The sequence below is a fragment of the Cucurbita pepo genome, chromosome 5 (genome assembly GCF_057944985.1).
Source record: "Cucurbita pepo subsp. pepo isolate OVF chromosome 5, ASM5794498v1, whole genome shotgun sequence".
Lineage (NCBI taxonomy): Eukaryota > Viridiplantae > Streptophyta > Magnoliopsida > Cucurbitales > Cucurbitaceae > Cucurbita > Cucurbita pepo.
The window spans coordinates 8,581,772-8,597,217 of NC_141802.1; positions in this window are offsets into that span (position 1 = coordinate 8,581,772).

Consider the following 15,446-nt stretch of genomic DNA (forward strand, 5'->3'; position numbering starts at 1 on the left):
GGAGTACATTATGACAGGATCAGTCACCGAGGCAAACACCCCTCCTCCAAGAAGAGATGTGCTATGCCCCCCCGATCCCTATAGATGGAAAGAGCTACCTGGTGATCCCTAGGTTGCAGCACGTCTGGTCGTTAACTCCTCGCACCGCTGCTGCCGTTTCTAGGACCGACTGACGCCTCACCTGCACAGGTACCTACGTAGTGTAGTGTTGGTGGCACATTGAACATAGCGTTCAGACTCATGTGCCTTCCAGAACCAGGGGTCTTCGAGTCTGCTGCGTACGATTAGCCAGCCTTGCGGTAGCAAAAGGATTAGAGGTCCCCCCATGCTACGGTTCCCTGCGGCCCGAACCCGGTGCCACATTAGGTTAGGAAGTTTGGCGATAATAGCTCCTCTGCGTCCCTGCGCTGCTCTCCTAGGCGCGCAACACTAAGTAATCCAAGCCAACCCACATTACTGACTAACGGTGGATAATCATATTTCTTAGAGGTACTAAATACAACTCCATGAATGAGCAAAATGAAAGTTGCATTAATGATAAAGATCTCTAGGGCAACCACTAAAAAAAGATTGAACATGTGGGGGAAGGATCCGAACAAATTCTGCTTTCATTTCACCCGTATAGAGCACTGAGTTACTTACGTTTCGGTCTTCAACAGGCAGGCTACACTGACGATGGTGGCTAGGAGGGATTGCTAGACTAGCAGCCAGACCAACAATGAATGTGTAATGCTTGTGATTCCACACCAGGCTCAACAATAAAGAATTTCATGTCGAAAGGCTTCTAAACGAAAAAGGAGTCCATGACCCCACGTATGAGGTCGAATTCCACACTTTTCTCTCGAGTATACCCATCATCGTCATTACCAAAAAATGGACGTCACTTTGGGACACATGCGGATAGCCGCCCTATCGAAAGGGCTAAAAGTCAGCCAAACGAGCTCAAATTCTTTTTTTTGAGTTCCCATTGAGTTCCACTTCTCAAGGAAAGTAGAGTCTTATAAAAGACGCCACTCAACGAGGGAAGTCCCCGGGTCGAGTCTTTGCGAGTTCATCCCAAACAAAGCGAACCCCTTCTTTACTGGGTCTTGGTCAGGAAGATGCAGATAAAACGCCAATAGCCTGATACGGCATAAGCTTGAAAGAAGAGAGCTATCAATCATCATCAATTTGTCTTTCTCTCTCTCTTCCGAAATGAAACAAAATCCGTCAATAAATGACGAACCCCCTTATACAGATGATAGGACAGGGCTAAGGCAGTAATCTCGACGGAGATTAGGATGAGCTTTGATGAATAAAAGAGGAATCTGTAGAAACTCTCATGGGTGAAGCAAATCAAACCCATTTTCAGACAAAGAAGATAAAAAAACAAAACGAGAGTGGCTAGGAAAGCCCTGTAGATTCTATGGGAAATTGGAAACGTCGAAGTGAGCTGTGGCTTATAAATAGAAAGATGAGGAGATAACGGGTGAAGGATATTCATGATATTAGGTTTGATTTATGTTCTCTCGCTCCCCTATTCTTTATGGTTGAGTAGCTGAGCTTATTCGCCTCTACACCTCGGGCTCATAGCTTCGCTCCTCTCCCCTTCTCGTCGAGTAGCTTTGCTCCGTGATCACAGAGCAGCATACCGAAAAAGAAAAGAAGAGAAAGCCCATCTTCCATTAGGGCCCCTCTTTCACTATCAAGAGTGGGGCGAGACTATATTGCTAGAAGCTGATTTTGCATTCTTGGAAAATGAAAGAGAGAAGATTGCGTTCAATATTGCGTTTGACCTGATAGTTTATGGAGCTATCATCTTTCCTAAGCTGCGTTACCAGCCCCGAGAAAAAGATTTCTGCTTTTTTTCCAAGTTCTCAGGATCAAAGCGCTGCGCATGCGGAAATAGAAATCCGAGCAAGACAATCCCCGGTGGAGCATTTCGGCCTGGACCTGTTCTTCAAGGACCTCTCCTATCCTGGCTTTGAGTGACCCTTTCTTTCAGTTGGGCCTCCACAATCGCCCTAATGCGGGCTGGATCCCTTTCCCCGTACACATCCATATCAGGTTCGCCTCCTCAATCAACGGTAACTTCTACTTCTTCCCGTGGAGGCAAATCGAGATCCATGTCCCACCCAGGGAAAGAGTTTGAGCTCGATGCGCCTGAACCCCGAACCATCTTGACCTCGGCTAAGTACGTGAAGTCGCTTACCGTCTGTACACTCATCCCAAGAATCAAAATCAAGTCCTTTTAAAGAGAATGCGAAAAGCTAAGATCCTTCTTTATTAGAAAAATGAATAAGAGGTTGAGCTCAACATTCAACTTCAACCTTTTGATGTTGAGAACCCCAAGAAGATCTCGTACTCTTTCATGTGGAATCATTGCAGTTTGTGAACTTTGAGTTTGGACTAAACTAATAAATAAGGATGGATGAAGAAAGAAAAGCTCATGAACAGGAAGGAAATCCTTCACTCTCTCCCTTTCCCTTACTATGTTTGAATAAAGGGAGACTCAACTCCTTATGAAGACGACTGATCCTACTTGACTTCTTTCACTCTGTAAACTCAATAACAACTCTCCCTATCCTTTATTCCTCGGCTTCACTCATTATACTCTACAACTCGGTCTCACCCATTGCCTTCGGCTCTAAACTGGTTGGTTCTTGATCCGTCACCTATTTATTCACTGTAAACTAAGAAAGAATAAGAAAATGAAAGAGAAGCTCATTCACCTTAGACGATATTACCTGACTCGGAACAAAGAAGGGAGACAAGACAAAGACTCCTTCCCCTACTTCTTGAACTCGTTCTCGCTATTCCATTGCCTCTCCCTCGCCGTCTCACTACTTAACTCCTTCCTATTAATGAGAAATCAATCAATCACCCGTCGGTAAAGCTGCTGAGCTCATGAACCGGAACAAAACCATGAGAGTGAATTCAATCCTTCACCTATTGATGAATGAGAGAGAGTTAACTGTCAGACTCAACTCCTTTCCCTATCGGTAAAACAGCTTCGCTCCTTGACCTCTACAACTCGGCTTGGCTTATCTTACCTCCTTCCCCTGAACCTGAGAGTCAATTCCTTGCAGCTCCCGCGTAACCTTTGTTACAATTAGAAATAGTAGAAAGAAGAAGAAGAAGATATTCCTGTCTCGTGTTTGAATGAAAGAAGGAACCTGAACCGGAACCGCTTGTATTCCCTGAGCTACTGAACCGGAAGGGAAGTCAATCTGAAACTCTCGATTCCTTTTCCTGAACCTTGTAAACAGCATATTCCACTGTCTGGGTAACCCCATGTTCTAGTTTTCTTTTAAAAGAAGTTAAGACGAAAGAGTCATTCGAGTTCAGACTCAACCTCCTGATCCTATTTCTCATTAGACTGAGCCTCCGTCACCTATTTATTCACAGTAAACGAAGAAAATGAAAGAGAAGCGACTGCCCCTGTCGGTAAAGCTATTCCATTGCCTTCCCCTCGGGCTCCTATGTTATTCCTTCAAACCCGAACAGTAAACAAAGACTCAACGATGAATTCTCCGGGGAACCTCTATCCCCTTCACTTTACGAGAGAGGAAAGAAAAGAGATAGTGAAACCGTAACCTTTGCCTCTATTCCAGGATTAAACAGTAAACACGAAAGATTCATTCTACTTACTACTTAACTACTGAACTTGTCCCTTCAAACACTCTTTGACTCTCTGGTCAAGCAACTAATGAACCGGAAGGGAAGTTAATCCTCAACATTAATTATCGTTCACTGTAAGTCAAGACATGAAAGAAAGACAAGAAGAAGATGAATGAGACTGAACCGATACGACCTTACCCTATTTACCTTATGAATGAGGATCAGCCACTTCACCGTGTTTTCAGGGAGAGGTTATTGAGTGAAGGAGAAAGAATTGTTAAACCGACAGGTGAATGAGTTTACAGTTCAAGAATCCATAGGGGAAGGAGCGAACGAAGCAACTCTACGAGAGGGAGAGGAGTGAAGCAATGAGACAAGAATAGTAAAGGCAAGGGAATATCATCAAAGAGGTCAATCTCGTTCCTTCAGTAGTTCAGGATCATGAATCGGAAGGTGAAAGGGAAATAGTTCCATCTGGTTCAGTAGTTCAGTCTCATTCTTCTTTCTTCTTCTTTTTTTACAGGAGCGTAAGGTCAAGAAAAGAGCTACTTCAACTGAATATGCTTTACAGAGTTCATTCAGTCTCATGAGTTCAATCAGATCGATCAGTAGGATCAGGATAATTTCTCTTGTCTTGCTTCAGTCTTTCCTCTCATTCATAAGGAGTCTTTGATTTACTTACTCTCCCTTCTTTCAAACACTTACAACTCGTTCAATCAGTAGGAGAACGAGGATCCGAAGTCTTTGTCTTGTCTCCCGAATTTCATTCTCTTATCTTTTCTGTACTCGACTGTAAACTGAAGGTCAGGTTCATAAATCAGGGAAATAGGTGACGGTTCAGTAGCGAAGGGAAGGGGCAGGCGATGGAATAGCTTGACCTGATCTTTCTTGACTTACTCTTAGTGTTTTCTTTACCGAGTTCAATCACATTCATTCATAAGGAGTGGAGGAGAAGAAGTAGTAGATAGAGTATTTCCTTCCTTAATGCAATAACTAGGTTACGGTGAAGGATCAAGAGTAGTTCAATCAGGTTCAGTAGTTCAGGAGCTGATCCTCCAGTTTCCTGAGTTTACTCTTCTTCAAGTGATTGAGTTCAGTCTCATATTAATGTTGAGTCTTCTTCAGTCCTTCCTTAAACCTTCCTTAAAAGCATAAGGAGAAAGAGAAGAAGTAGTTCAACCTGTGCTTACAGTCGAGTAAAAGAGTGAAAGAAAGGAGTTCACTCGAATGAATCTTGAGTTGAGTCTTTGTTTACTGTTCCTTCCTCATTACCGCCTTCAATAACAGATGGGAATATCGGTTCAGTCTCATGAGTTCAATTAGTAGGAGCTTGAGGAGAAGAAGTAGTTGAGTCTTGTCTTACAGTTACGTCTCATGAATAAATAGGAAAAGGAGCGAAAGCTGTGAGATCGAGTTTAAGAGGTTTAGGGTTCGACAATGGAATTGCTTTACCCACAGACAGGTTCAGGAGATTGATAAAGGTTCAGGATTGAATCGGAATTGACTCTCCCTTCTTTCCCGAGTTTATTTACTGTTCAAGAGTGAAAGCAAGAAAGGATCAAGAGCAGTTCTAGAGGGTGTAGGTCAGGGAATAGTAGAGTCAAAGCTGAATGAGTAAGTAGTTCAGGCAATGGAATTGTTCAACCGATAGGTGAAGGAGTCTCCCTTCTTTCTTTGTTCAGGTTCAGTAGTGAAGGTCATATCGGAAAAGAAAAGGAGATTCTCATACAGCTGCTTTACCGAAAGAGTTCAATCAGTATAAGGTTTAAGGTTGAGGAGAATGAATCTTTAGTCTTGCCTTCCTGTAAACTCTCAGGAATCTTGTCTTGCTTTCGGCTGGCTTTGTTTACAGTTCGGGATTTCATTCATTGTTTGAATAGGTTCTATTCGGGTTCTTCAAATAGCTTTACTGAGTTCAAGATAGAGTAAAGAAGGTTCCTTCAGTAGTTAAGTAGTTCAATCAGGCAGGTTTAGGGTCTCGGTTAATAAGTCGAATTAATCTTTCTGACTTACATACAGGAGGGAGAGGTGAACAAGAACTTCTCATAAGGAAGAAGAACAGATGGTAATAGGGGTTCGCAGGTTCATCAGCTTCCTTGACTTTCTCTTGTCTTGCTGCTTTCGACTTTCAAGTAGAATCTATAATTCAATCAATCAGATACCGTGAAAGAGGGGAACAACAAGAACTTCCTGAGAATAACACAAACAATCACTGAATTCAATCAGTTGAAGGAGAAGGAATCAATCAATAGGGGAAGGAGTTCAGAATCATGAATCTCATATGCTTAGTTTACTGGGAAAGAAAAGATCAGAGAAGGAGAGGGTCAGGTGAAGGAGAATGAATCACAATAGTTCAACCAACCCGAGTAAGCAAACAAACTGACAGAGCTTGACCTCGTTTAAGAATCATCAATAGGGACAGGTTTCTTCTTCATTACTTTTCAATCTAGGCTGAGGGAAAGACAAAGACTGAGTGAAAGAATCATCCTACAGTTTGTTTACCTCACTTAATAGTAAAGAAGAAATAGGAATAGGTTAATCAGTAAGTAGTTCTGTTTCATTCAAATCAATAGGTGAATCAGTAAGTAGTTCTGTCTAATGAATAAAGGGAGTATTAATTGATAGGTTACGGCAAGTTCAGGATAGGTTCCGGAGCGAAAGCTGCTCGACCAAGAAATAGGTTACGGAGTGAAAGAAGGTTCAGCATCATTCTTGCTTGTTTCTTACAGGAGAGGAAAAGAGGAAATGAATAGGAAAAGGTTCAGGGGAAGGATCAGATCAAGAATGTTTCGGATTGATTGACAGTGAACGATGACGAATAAGGAGTTTTACGAAGGAGAAAGCTGCAAGAGAAGAAGATTTATTACATCCGGGAAGGTCATGCTACTAACTTGACGAGACAACACGAACAACAAACAAGATAATTATATATATTACAGGAAGGAAGGTCAGGTCAAGCTAACCTCTCTCTGGTCTAGAACAAAAGAGTATGAGAAGGAAGCTCAAGTAAGACCTGACGAAGAGAAGAACTGAATTTACATTACAGAAGGGGAAGGGGAATTCTTGTTTCGGCTTTCCTGACTGTGATTGATCATTAATCTTTCTTCTTCAATCAATTTATTCTCTGATTCTGATGAACCTATACATACTCGGAAGTCTCATTCAAATAGCTTTACCGAGTGAAAGAGTGAAAGAAGGGACTGGAGAAACAGCAGTTAAAGAATCCATAGGAAAAGGAAGAAGACGACGATTACGAAGGAAGAGGATTTCATTCAAGAATAAATGGGTTCAGGGTTAGGTCTCATCCAGCTGCCTTACCGAGGTCAAGAATAAAGAGGAAGGAAATAGAGTGGAAGGGTCAAGCTGACCTGACGAGACAAGAAGAACTACATACAATATATTATTACATTATAGGAAGGAAGCTCAAGTCCTCTCTTATAAGTCACCTCTGGAGAAAGCAACAAGCCAACAACATTCATTCCATATGGAGGAGGTCAAGCTAATAACCTAACGTCTCGAGAAAGCAGCAGGCAAGCAAGCAACAATAACATATTCAATTCATTACAGGCGCGGGAAGGGGTCGTCGTCGTCAATCAAGTTAACCTAACGTGACGAGCAAGACAACTACATTTACATTAAAAGGTCAAGCTCTAGCTAGTCTAGAACAAGAACTGAATTGACATTACATACAGGAAGCTCGAGCTGACGTGACGAACACAAGAACTACAATATTATTACAGAAGGGTAAAGCTTACCTGCCCCTACCAACGTGACGAGAAAGCCAAACAACAAGAGAAGATATTCATTACGTACAGAAAGAGAAGCTGCTCACTCACTCACCTATAGCTATAGAGCAAGCAACCAAGAAGAGCAAGCAACCAAGCAAGACAGACAAGAAGATGAATTACATCCGGCGGAAAGGTAAAGCTAATCTGACGTCAAGAAGAACAACATTTACATTACAAAAGCAAGAAGGTCAAGCTCAAGCTACTAACCTGACAAGAACAAGATTTACATTACGAAAGGTTCTCAAGTTCTAGCTAGTCATGAGCAGGACAAAGAAGACAACTTAATTTACATTACGGAAGGTTCTCATTCTCAAGCTCTAGCAGCTAGTCATAAGCAAGCCAAACAACAACATTTTACATTACATAAGGTTCTCAAGCTCTAGCTATTCATGAAGAACAACATTTTACATTACGGAAGGGTCAAGTTACTAACTTCTAGAAGACAACCAACAAGAAGAACTACATTTACAAGCAAGAAGCTCAAGCTAACCTAACGTGACAAACAACAACATTCAACTCATTACATACTCCTGAAAGGGGAAGCTAAACTCTAATCTATAGAAAGAAAGAGAAAGAACAAGACCAAGAAAACTAACACTAACATGAATTACAAGCAAACTAGGTAAAGCTCAACCTTATTACAAATATAAATTGAATAAAGAATAATTGAATAAAGAATATTGATATCTCTTGGTCTCCCAATTGCATTGCCTGCACCTGTAGGTAAAGCTTGTTCGCTTCGCTCCTTCACTACTCAATAACTTAACTTGTCCTGTTGTCCCTATTTCTTTCTTCTTTAACTGGGAAACTCGGTAAACTCTTTCACCTTTCCAGAGTCGATAAAGCATATTCTTTCTCAGGACGAAACCAGAACCGGATTGAACTCATGAACCTCGTAAACAAGGCAAGGGTTTAACTATTAACTATTCGAGAACGAGGTAAAGCTATTTTACGGTCTCTTTCTTTCCCCTTATTCTCTTCCTATGAAATCCTTCACCTCGTAAACTCGGTTTCATTGCTTCGCTCCTAAACCTCTGTTCCTTCCCTTCGCTACTTCCCCTTACCCGTAACCTTCTTTCAGGGTAAGCTAAGAAACTGAAAGAGAAGCTCAATCACTTCTACTTCTATTTATTCTTGAACAGTAAACTGGGGCGAGAGTTTACGACCGGACTGTCTCTTCTTTCTTTGACTCCTCTACAACAAGGTCTCATGGCTGAGCCTAGTCACCTGAACCTCTACACCCTATTCAGTCAGTCAAAGAGGAAGTGGTTGACACGAGAGCTCATTCAACTCTATTCCTTGACCTTATTGAAGGAGGTAAAGCACTCTCTTTTCTTTCACTCTTTCTCACAAGATAAAGCTAGAGAATAAGATATTCCTTTACCAATTCTAAATCATCAGGGAAAGACAAGATGCATTCTCCAGAGAACCTATATGACGTTGTTGCCTTATTTATTGAGTTAGTTGCTTTGAAAGACTGAACCAACAATCCGGGGGACAAGATTCTTTCTCCTATACCTTCTTCAAAGACGAGGTAAACTAATGAATTGACATGACTCTCTCTCCCTCCCTCTAAGAAAATCAGACTCTCGATTCCTTCTCTGTAACCTTTGATGATATTACCAGATTGGCAGGGTAAACTGCCCAGGCCGATTCATTATACTTCTCTTTCTAAGTTCTTTACCTGATGAGAAGAGGGTCTTGATCGTCAACCGTAACCTGATCTTGAAAGATTAGCTGATGAACCTGAATCCATTCTGTATGGTCTCATTGCTGAGTTGCTTCACCTGACGAGAATGAAAGGAAAGAAGAATTTACTCTCTTGCCTGTAACTGTAAGAAAGATGCATTCTCCACTGCCTGTTTGCCTTCTTTGACTGCTCTCCCTATGTATCCTTAATAATGGACTTGACTGGACTCTCTTGTAACCTCATTCCCCTTTCCCCTTTCTTTGACTTCCTGATTTCACTCTTTGTTTGCTTGCCTTGCCTCGTTCTCGCATATTCTCTTCATTATCAAGAACTCCGTAACCTTTCTTTAGAAAAGAGAGAGCAGCATGCCATTTATTTATTTCTTCTCCTTGCATTCTGTATGTAACCTAACCTAATAGCCTTTCTCCTTCTCTTTCTTACTGTTTGAAAGCCAGCCTAAAGATGAAACTGAACGACCGGAACTCCTGCTCCTGTTCCTGCTCCATTACTCCTTTATCTTTCTCTTTATTCATAAAGTGTTGAAAGACTGAACCTCACCCCTCTCCCTTTGGTCGAGTCGTTTCACCCCTTCCTTGCCTTGCCCTTTCCTTTCTTCTATTCTTTCTTTCCTTTATTAATTCCCTTATTGTGAGTTATTCTTTTACTAACTGTAAAGACTGAGGATTAATGCAAGATGAGATTGAACTCTTGCCCCTGTCCTGTATTCCCTTCCTCTTTATTCAATCACTACTCTGTAAACTCCGACACTCCTCTCCCTACATGTCGAGCTCTTTCACTCACTCCTATACCTATTCTTGTCTTGTTCTTCCTTCACCTTCTTTAACTCTAACCAAACAAAGCATATTCCATTCATTCTATTTATAGAACTGAACAATACTCTGAATGAAGGAACTGAACTCGGGCTCCTGCTCTTTCTCCTGCTCCTGAACAACCAACTACTTACTCTATAACTCTACTCCTTTATCTCTTTCTTCCTTCTCCTTTACTGAAGGTAGAGTCAAGACGAAACTCTTCCATTCCTCAACTACTGAACGATTGACTGACTATCCTTATCCTATCTTATCTGAGTTTACAATCTTTGTTTGAAAGAGGGAAGACTTTCTTCTATCTCTACTCTCTCTTCTCTCAAGCTCGCTCCTCCTGATTTCACTCTTTTACAAGGAAGGTGGTAAAGTGATGAACCTGACTTTGCCTCCTCTCCCTATCGAGGGACTTGGCTCCTTTTCTTTTCCTTTTTCTCTCTTTCTTATTCTCAACTGAAAGGAAGATTAGCTCACTCCTGACTTAAAGGAAGATTAGCTCACTCACCTTTTCCTGATTCCACTATTCAATCACTCTGTAACTCAATAAAATCACTACTCTCAATCCAATCACTACTTCTGAACCTCCCAGAGGTAAAAGAAAGGTGTTTGATGGAAGGAACTGTCCCCTCGCTCGGGTTGAACTACTCTACTCTTCTCTATTGTTCTTTACCTGCGAGCTGTAACTGTAAACTGGCTGGGAAGAAGGGGAATCTTAGCTAGCTCGGGCTCTGATCTTTCTCCTGACTACCTGACTGAGTCTTACTACTCTTACTGACTTCATTCTTGTTATTGTGTGAGTTATTATTCTATTCTTTAACTGTAAACAAACAAGGGAAACTCTTGATTCCTTATTCTTTCTCCGAACCTATTTCTCTTCTTTCCCGAGGTAAACTGATCATTAAGTCAAACAAACTCCTCTTACACTATACACTATTTATTACTTCCCTCTGAGTAAGACTCTACTGAAGATGATTCATTATATCTTTCCTTTACTGTGAGTTATAGAATCTAGGAGTTAGCTACAGCTTGCTTTGAAAGACTGAACTGAACCTGCGTCTCCCCAGCCCCTTTCTTGACTTTCTTTGACTTTATGACCTTCGAAGGGAAGTCAAGCTAACCTTTCTTTCTTTCTTCACAGTCTGGCTGCTAAATAGTGTTTAGAATCAATCAATCAAACAAACTTAACTGTTCCGGCATAACGTAATTGTTCGTTCATTCTGTCTGCTCCGGCTTAACTGCTCTGGCGTAACGTAACTGCTCTTCTCTTCTTTCTCTCTTTCCCCTTTCCTGCTTGCTGGCTTAACTAACTAACTGCCTTGACTGCTTTTTTTGCTTGCTCTTTCTTGCTTGCTGTTCAGGACTATTACTGATTAACCGTAACCTTCTTTCTCTGTTCTTTCTCGCTTACTTACTTACTTAACTTAATTAACTGTTCTTTTCTTACCTTCCTGCTTGCAGTCTTAAATGCTCTGCCTGCTTGTTCTCTTTTCTTCTCTCTCCTGCGTAACTAACTGCTTGCCCTTGCTTGCCTTGCTCTCTCTCTCTATGTCTACTTGCTTGGCTTGCTTGTTCTCCCTCCTTCCCTTGCTTGCGCTTCCTGCGTAACAGCTTGCTTGCTTTGCTTGCTCTCTCTCTTCTTTCTTTTCTTTGTATGTCTGCTCCTGCGTAACTGCTCTCTCTTTCTTCTATGTTCTTTACCTGCTTGAACTGTCAACTGAACTGGCTGGGGAATCTTAGCTCTGTCTCTGATCTTGATCCTTAATGACTGACTTCTGACTCTTTACTCCTTACTCTTACTGACTTATTATTGTGTTTGTTATTCTATCTATTCTTTATTTAACTGTAAAGAAGGGAAACTCTTGATTCTTTATTCCTTCTGCTAAGTTACTGAACCTACTTATTAATGATCAATCACTCTTGCTAATCCTTTACTGTGTTTGAAAGACTGAAGCAAGACAAGATGAATGAGACTTTATTTAACGTTGAGCTATTAATGATTGAGTTAGCAGTTAAAGAGGAAATGTTCAGGAGTTAGCTGCTTTGAAAGACTGAACCTGCCCCTTTCTTTGTTGACGATATTCCCAGATTGTTGGAGGTAAGTCAAGCTAACGTTTCTGTCTGGCTGCTTCAATGTGTTTGTTTAGTTAGAATCAATCAATGAAACTTAACTGGCGTAACTGCTCCTTCCTTCCTTCTTGCTTGCTGGGTTAACTACCTTTCTTTCTTCTCCTGCTGGCTTAAAATGCTCCACCTGTTCTCCTGTCCTGCTGGCTTGGTTGGTTTCTTTGCTGGCTTGTTTGTTCTCTTGCTTGCTTTGTTGGCTTAACTGCTCTCTCTCTCTCTCTGCCTTGCCTGTTCTTTCTGTTCATTCTTCCTGCTTGCTGTCTGAATCCTTTTCCTGCCTGCGTAACCTGAATCTTCTTTGTCTGAGTTTACAGTCTTTGTTTGATTGAAGGTAGACTCCGGAAGAAGAAGAGAATGTATTGTATTGAAAGAGTAAGTCAAGCCTTACGCCCTTAAGAAAGAGAGAGAACTCATAGTATCTCTATCTCTAATATCTATGGATAACTCACTCTTGCCCCTTAGTACGTAGGATATGGATTCGCTGACTTGTAAGACTGAACAACCAACTGCTTATTCATTCATTACTGCTTATTCCTGAATGGCATACTCATTTGGAGGGCGTTTGTTTGGATAGCTTGTTTGGATTTATTGAGGCCTATGTTGTATGTCCCATATAGAACGACCATTCTTGCCATATAAGGATAAAGAATTTGGTACTTGAATCTTTTGGGAAATGAATTGAATTGGAGTATGAGTATGATATAGCGAACAACTTCAGTTCGCACGGGATTTAGGTTACCATAGAATTACTCTTAGGGGATATTTGTTTGAGAATCAGTCAAGTACTTTCGAAGGTCTCATCTACGACCTCTATGAAAGCAGACTAGAAGCTAAGAAAAGAAGTCATGAGCCTATGACATTTGTTTACAAGCTATTAATGAACTCGCTCTATGGTAGATTTGGTATGAATCCAGAAAGTACAGTAACCGAAATCTGCAATCTAAATCAATACGAGGATTTGATGAAGATGGAGAATTTTCAAGCTCAAGCCAGGAATCAGATTCTTTCACCAAGCCAAGTGGGATTCAAGTAAAGAAAAGGGGAAATCACATTCTTCAACCCAAAACTGCCTGCCCTAGATCAAATTACTCTTCTCGCTTTTTCTCCAAGCCAACCATCTGATCAAGCAGGGGTTGAATAACCAGTACAAAAAAGATGTTCTCATCCCAGGGAAGGTGAATATGCAGTGGGTCAAGAGTAGGTCGGTCAGTCTTCCGGAATCATGGAGGAAAAGAAGCGAAGACAGACTCAAAACAATAATGATCAGACTCAAAGCTCTCTCTTGAACAACCAGCTCTTGAATTAAAGTGTCATTCATTTACTCGAAAAGGGAAGATTTCATTCATTTACTCGACTACTATAAAGTGTCATATCGGTGAAGGAGCAGAGCAATGAGACCCAGAGGGAGAGGAGCAGAGCAATGAGACCAGAAAGAATAAGCTCAGGAGCTTGATTTGATTCTCATCCTAATTACCTAAAAAATGGCCCTAAAAATAAGGGAGAGATAGAGTTTGATCCCAAAAAATAAGGTAAAGATAGAATGAATCTTGAGGATCAGAGAAAGAGAAAGAAGGAATTGAGAGGAGAAGATCAAGATCAAGAAGGAATCTTTCGGATTTACTTACAGTTAAGTCGAATTGATTCTTCGATAGGATTGACTTCTACTTATTAATTACCTCTGCCCTAAATACCTCTCTTTTATCCCTAAAAATACGGGGAGGATAGAATTTCTTTTCTTTCAGCTGCTTTCCTTAGGGAAAAAGCTATTACAAGGTTTTATAGTTATATGAGATAGAATTTTTTTTATTGAAGCTTCTTTTGTTAGGGAAAAACCGATTACGAACTTTTACAGTTATATGGGGATAGAATTTATTCATTAATGGTCCTAACAGGAAAAAGAGTGAACGAAGTAGGAGTCTTTGTCTTTGTTTCGTCTCCCTTTATTCTTGAACTGTAAAGGAGATCTTGTCTTGCTTTCGTCTTGACTGACAGTGAGCTCTAACGAATAAGTCGTGTTTACTGTTTCATTCATCTTTCGTCTTTCCTTTCAACACTTTCAGGTTCAGTAGTTCACTCTCATTCATAAGTCGTCTTTCTTGCTTGAGTCTTTCAAAGCAGCTAATTCATTCTTTCACTCTTCTGTCTCATTCCTCTTGAGTTTCGTCTTTCCTTCCAGTTCACTCTCATTCATCTTTCGTGTCGTCTCCCTTCATTCAAAGACTGTAATATCGGTTCCGGTTCAGGTTTTCTCTTTCGTCTTTCCTGACAGTGAACTTGACTGTAAACTAATGTTTCGGCTTTTCTTAATAATGAATTACCTTGACTCTCTTTTATCCCTCAAAATAGGGTAAAGATAGACTTTTTCATCCTCAAAATAAGGGAGAGATAGAATGAATTTCTTGTTGGTCGGTCCGTCAGAGTTCAATCAAGTTCAGGAGAAAGAATCTTGTCTGTCTTGCTTCAGTCTTTCAATTCTCTTTTCTTTACTATCCTATAAAGGTGATTGAGCTTAGCTTCTCTTTCTTTCTCGTCAGGTTACGGTTCAGGGCAAGGACTGAAAGAAGGTTCATCAGTCATAGTCCAGGAGTTTACTGTAATAACAAACAAGAAAGGTAATCCCGAAGGCGTCCTTGGGGTGATCTCGTAGTTCCTACGGGGTGGAGACGATGGGGTCGGTCCATGGATTTTCCATTCTTTCGAGATCCACCCTACAATATGGGGTCAAAAAGCCAAAATAAATGATTTTAGCCCTTATAAAAAGAAAACTAATTCTTGAACCCCTTTCACGCTCATGTCACGTCGAGGTACTGCAGAAGAAAAAATTGCAAAATCCGATCCAATTTATCGTAATCGATTGCTGCTATGTTGAAGAGACAATTATGTCACTTGCAAACATATCTGGGCGGGATTAAATATATGACGGGGTTACCCGATATTGTAATAACCGTTGATCAACAACAAGAATATCGGGGCTGGTTTTTCCATCATCCAATCAACAACAAATCGAATGAAACCTGGCGAACAAAAAAGAAGTGAATACTTTGCGAAGGAAGCTTCGTCTTTTTCTTCAAACCTTTTAGCTACTCAAATGTTTCAGTTCGCTAAGTTTGAAAAGTCCAAAGAGCGCAGACTAGCCACGGAGCTTGGATACGGTTTCCCGATCGGAGATCCAGGGATCGCAGACGGTATCTCCCCATGGCCTTTCGCCTCTAAAAGCGTCCTTCCTTCTCAATGCCCAGGCATCCATCCAATGCATTCTTTTCGATCTTGTACTGAGGACAGAAGACCAACCCCATCTCGACCAAAATAATTAGATTGCAACTACATCAAAAACCGAGAAAAAAAGACGTGAACGCACGCTTTCTCATCTTAGTAGTGTGTTAGTAGTTACAGAACCTTAAAGAAACTCACGATCAACCT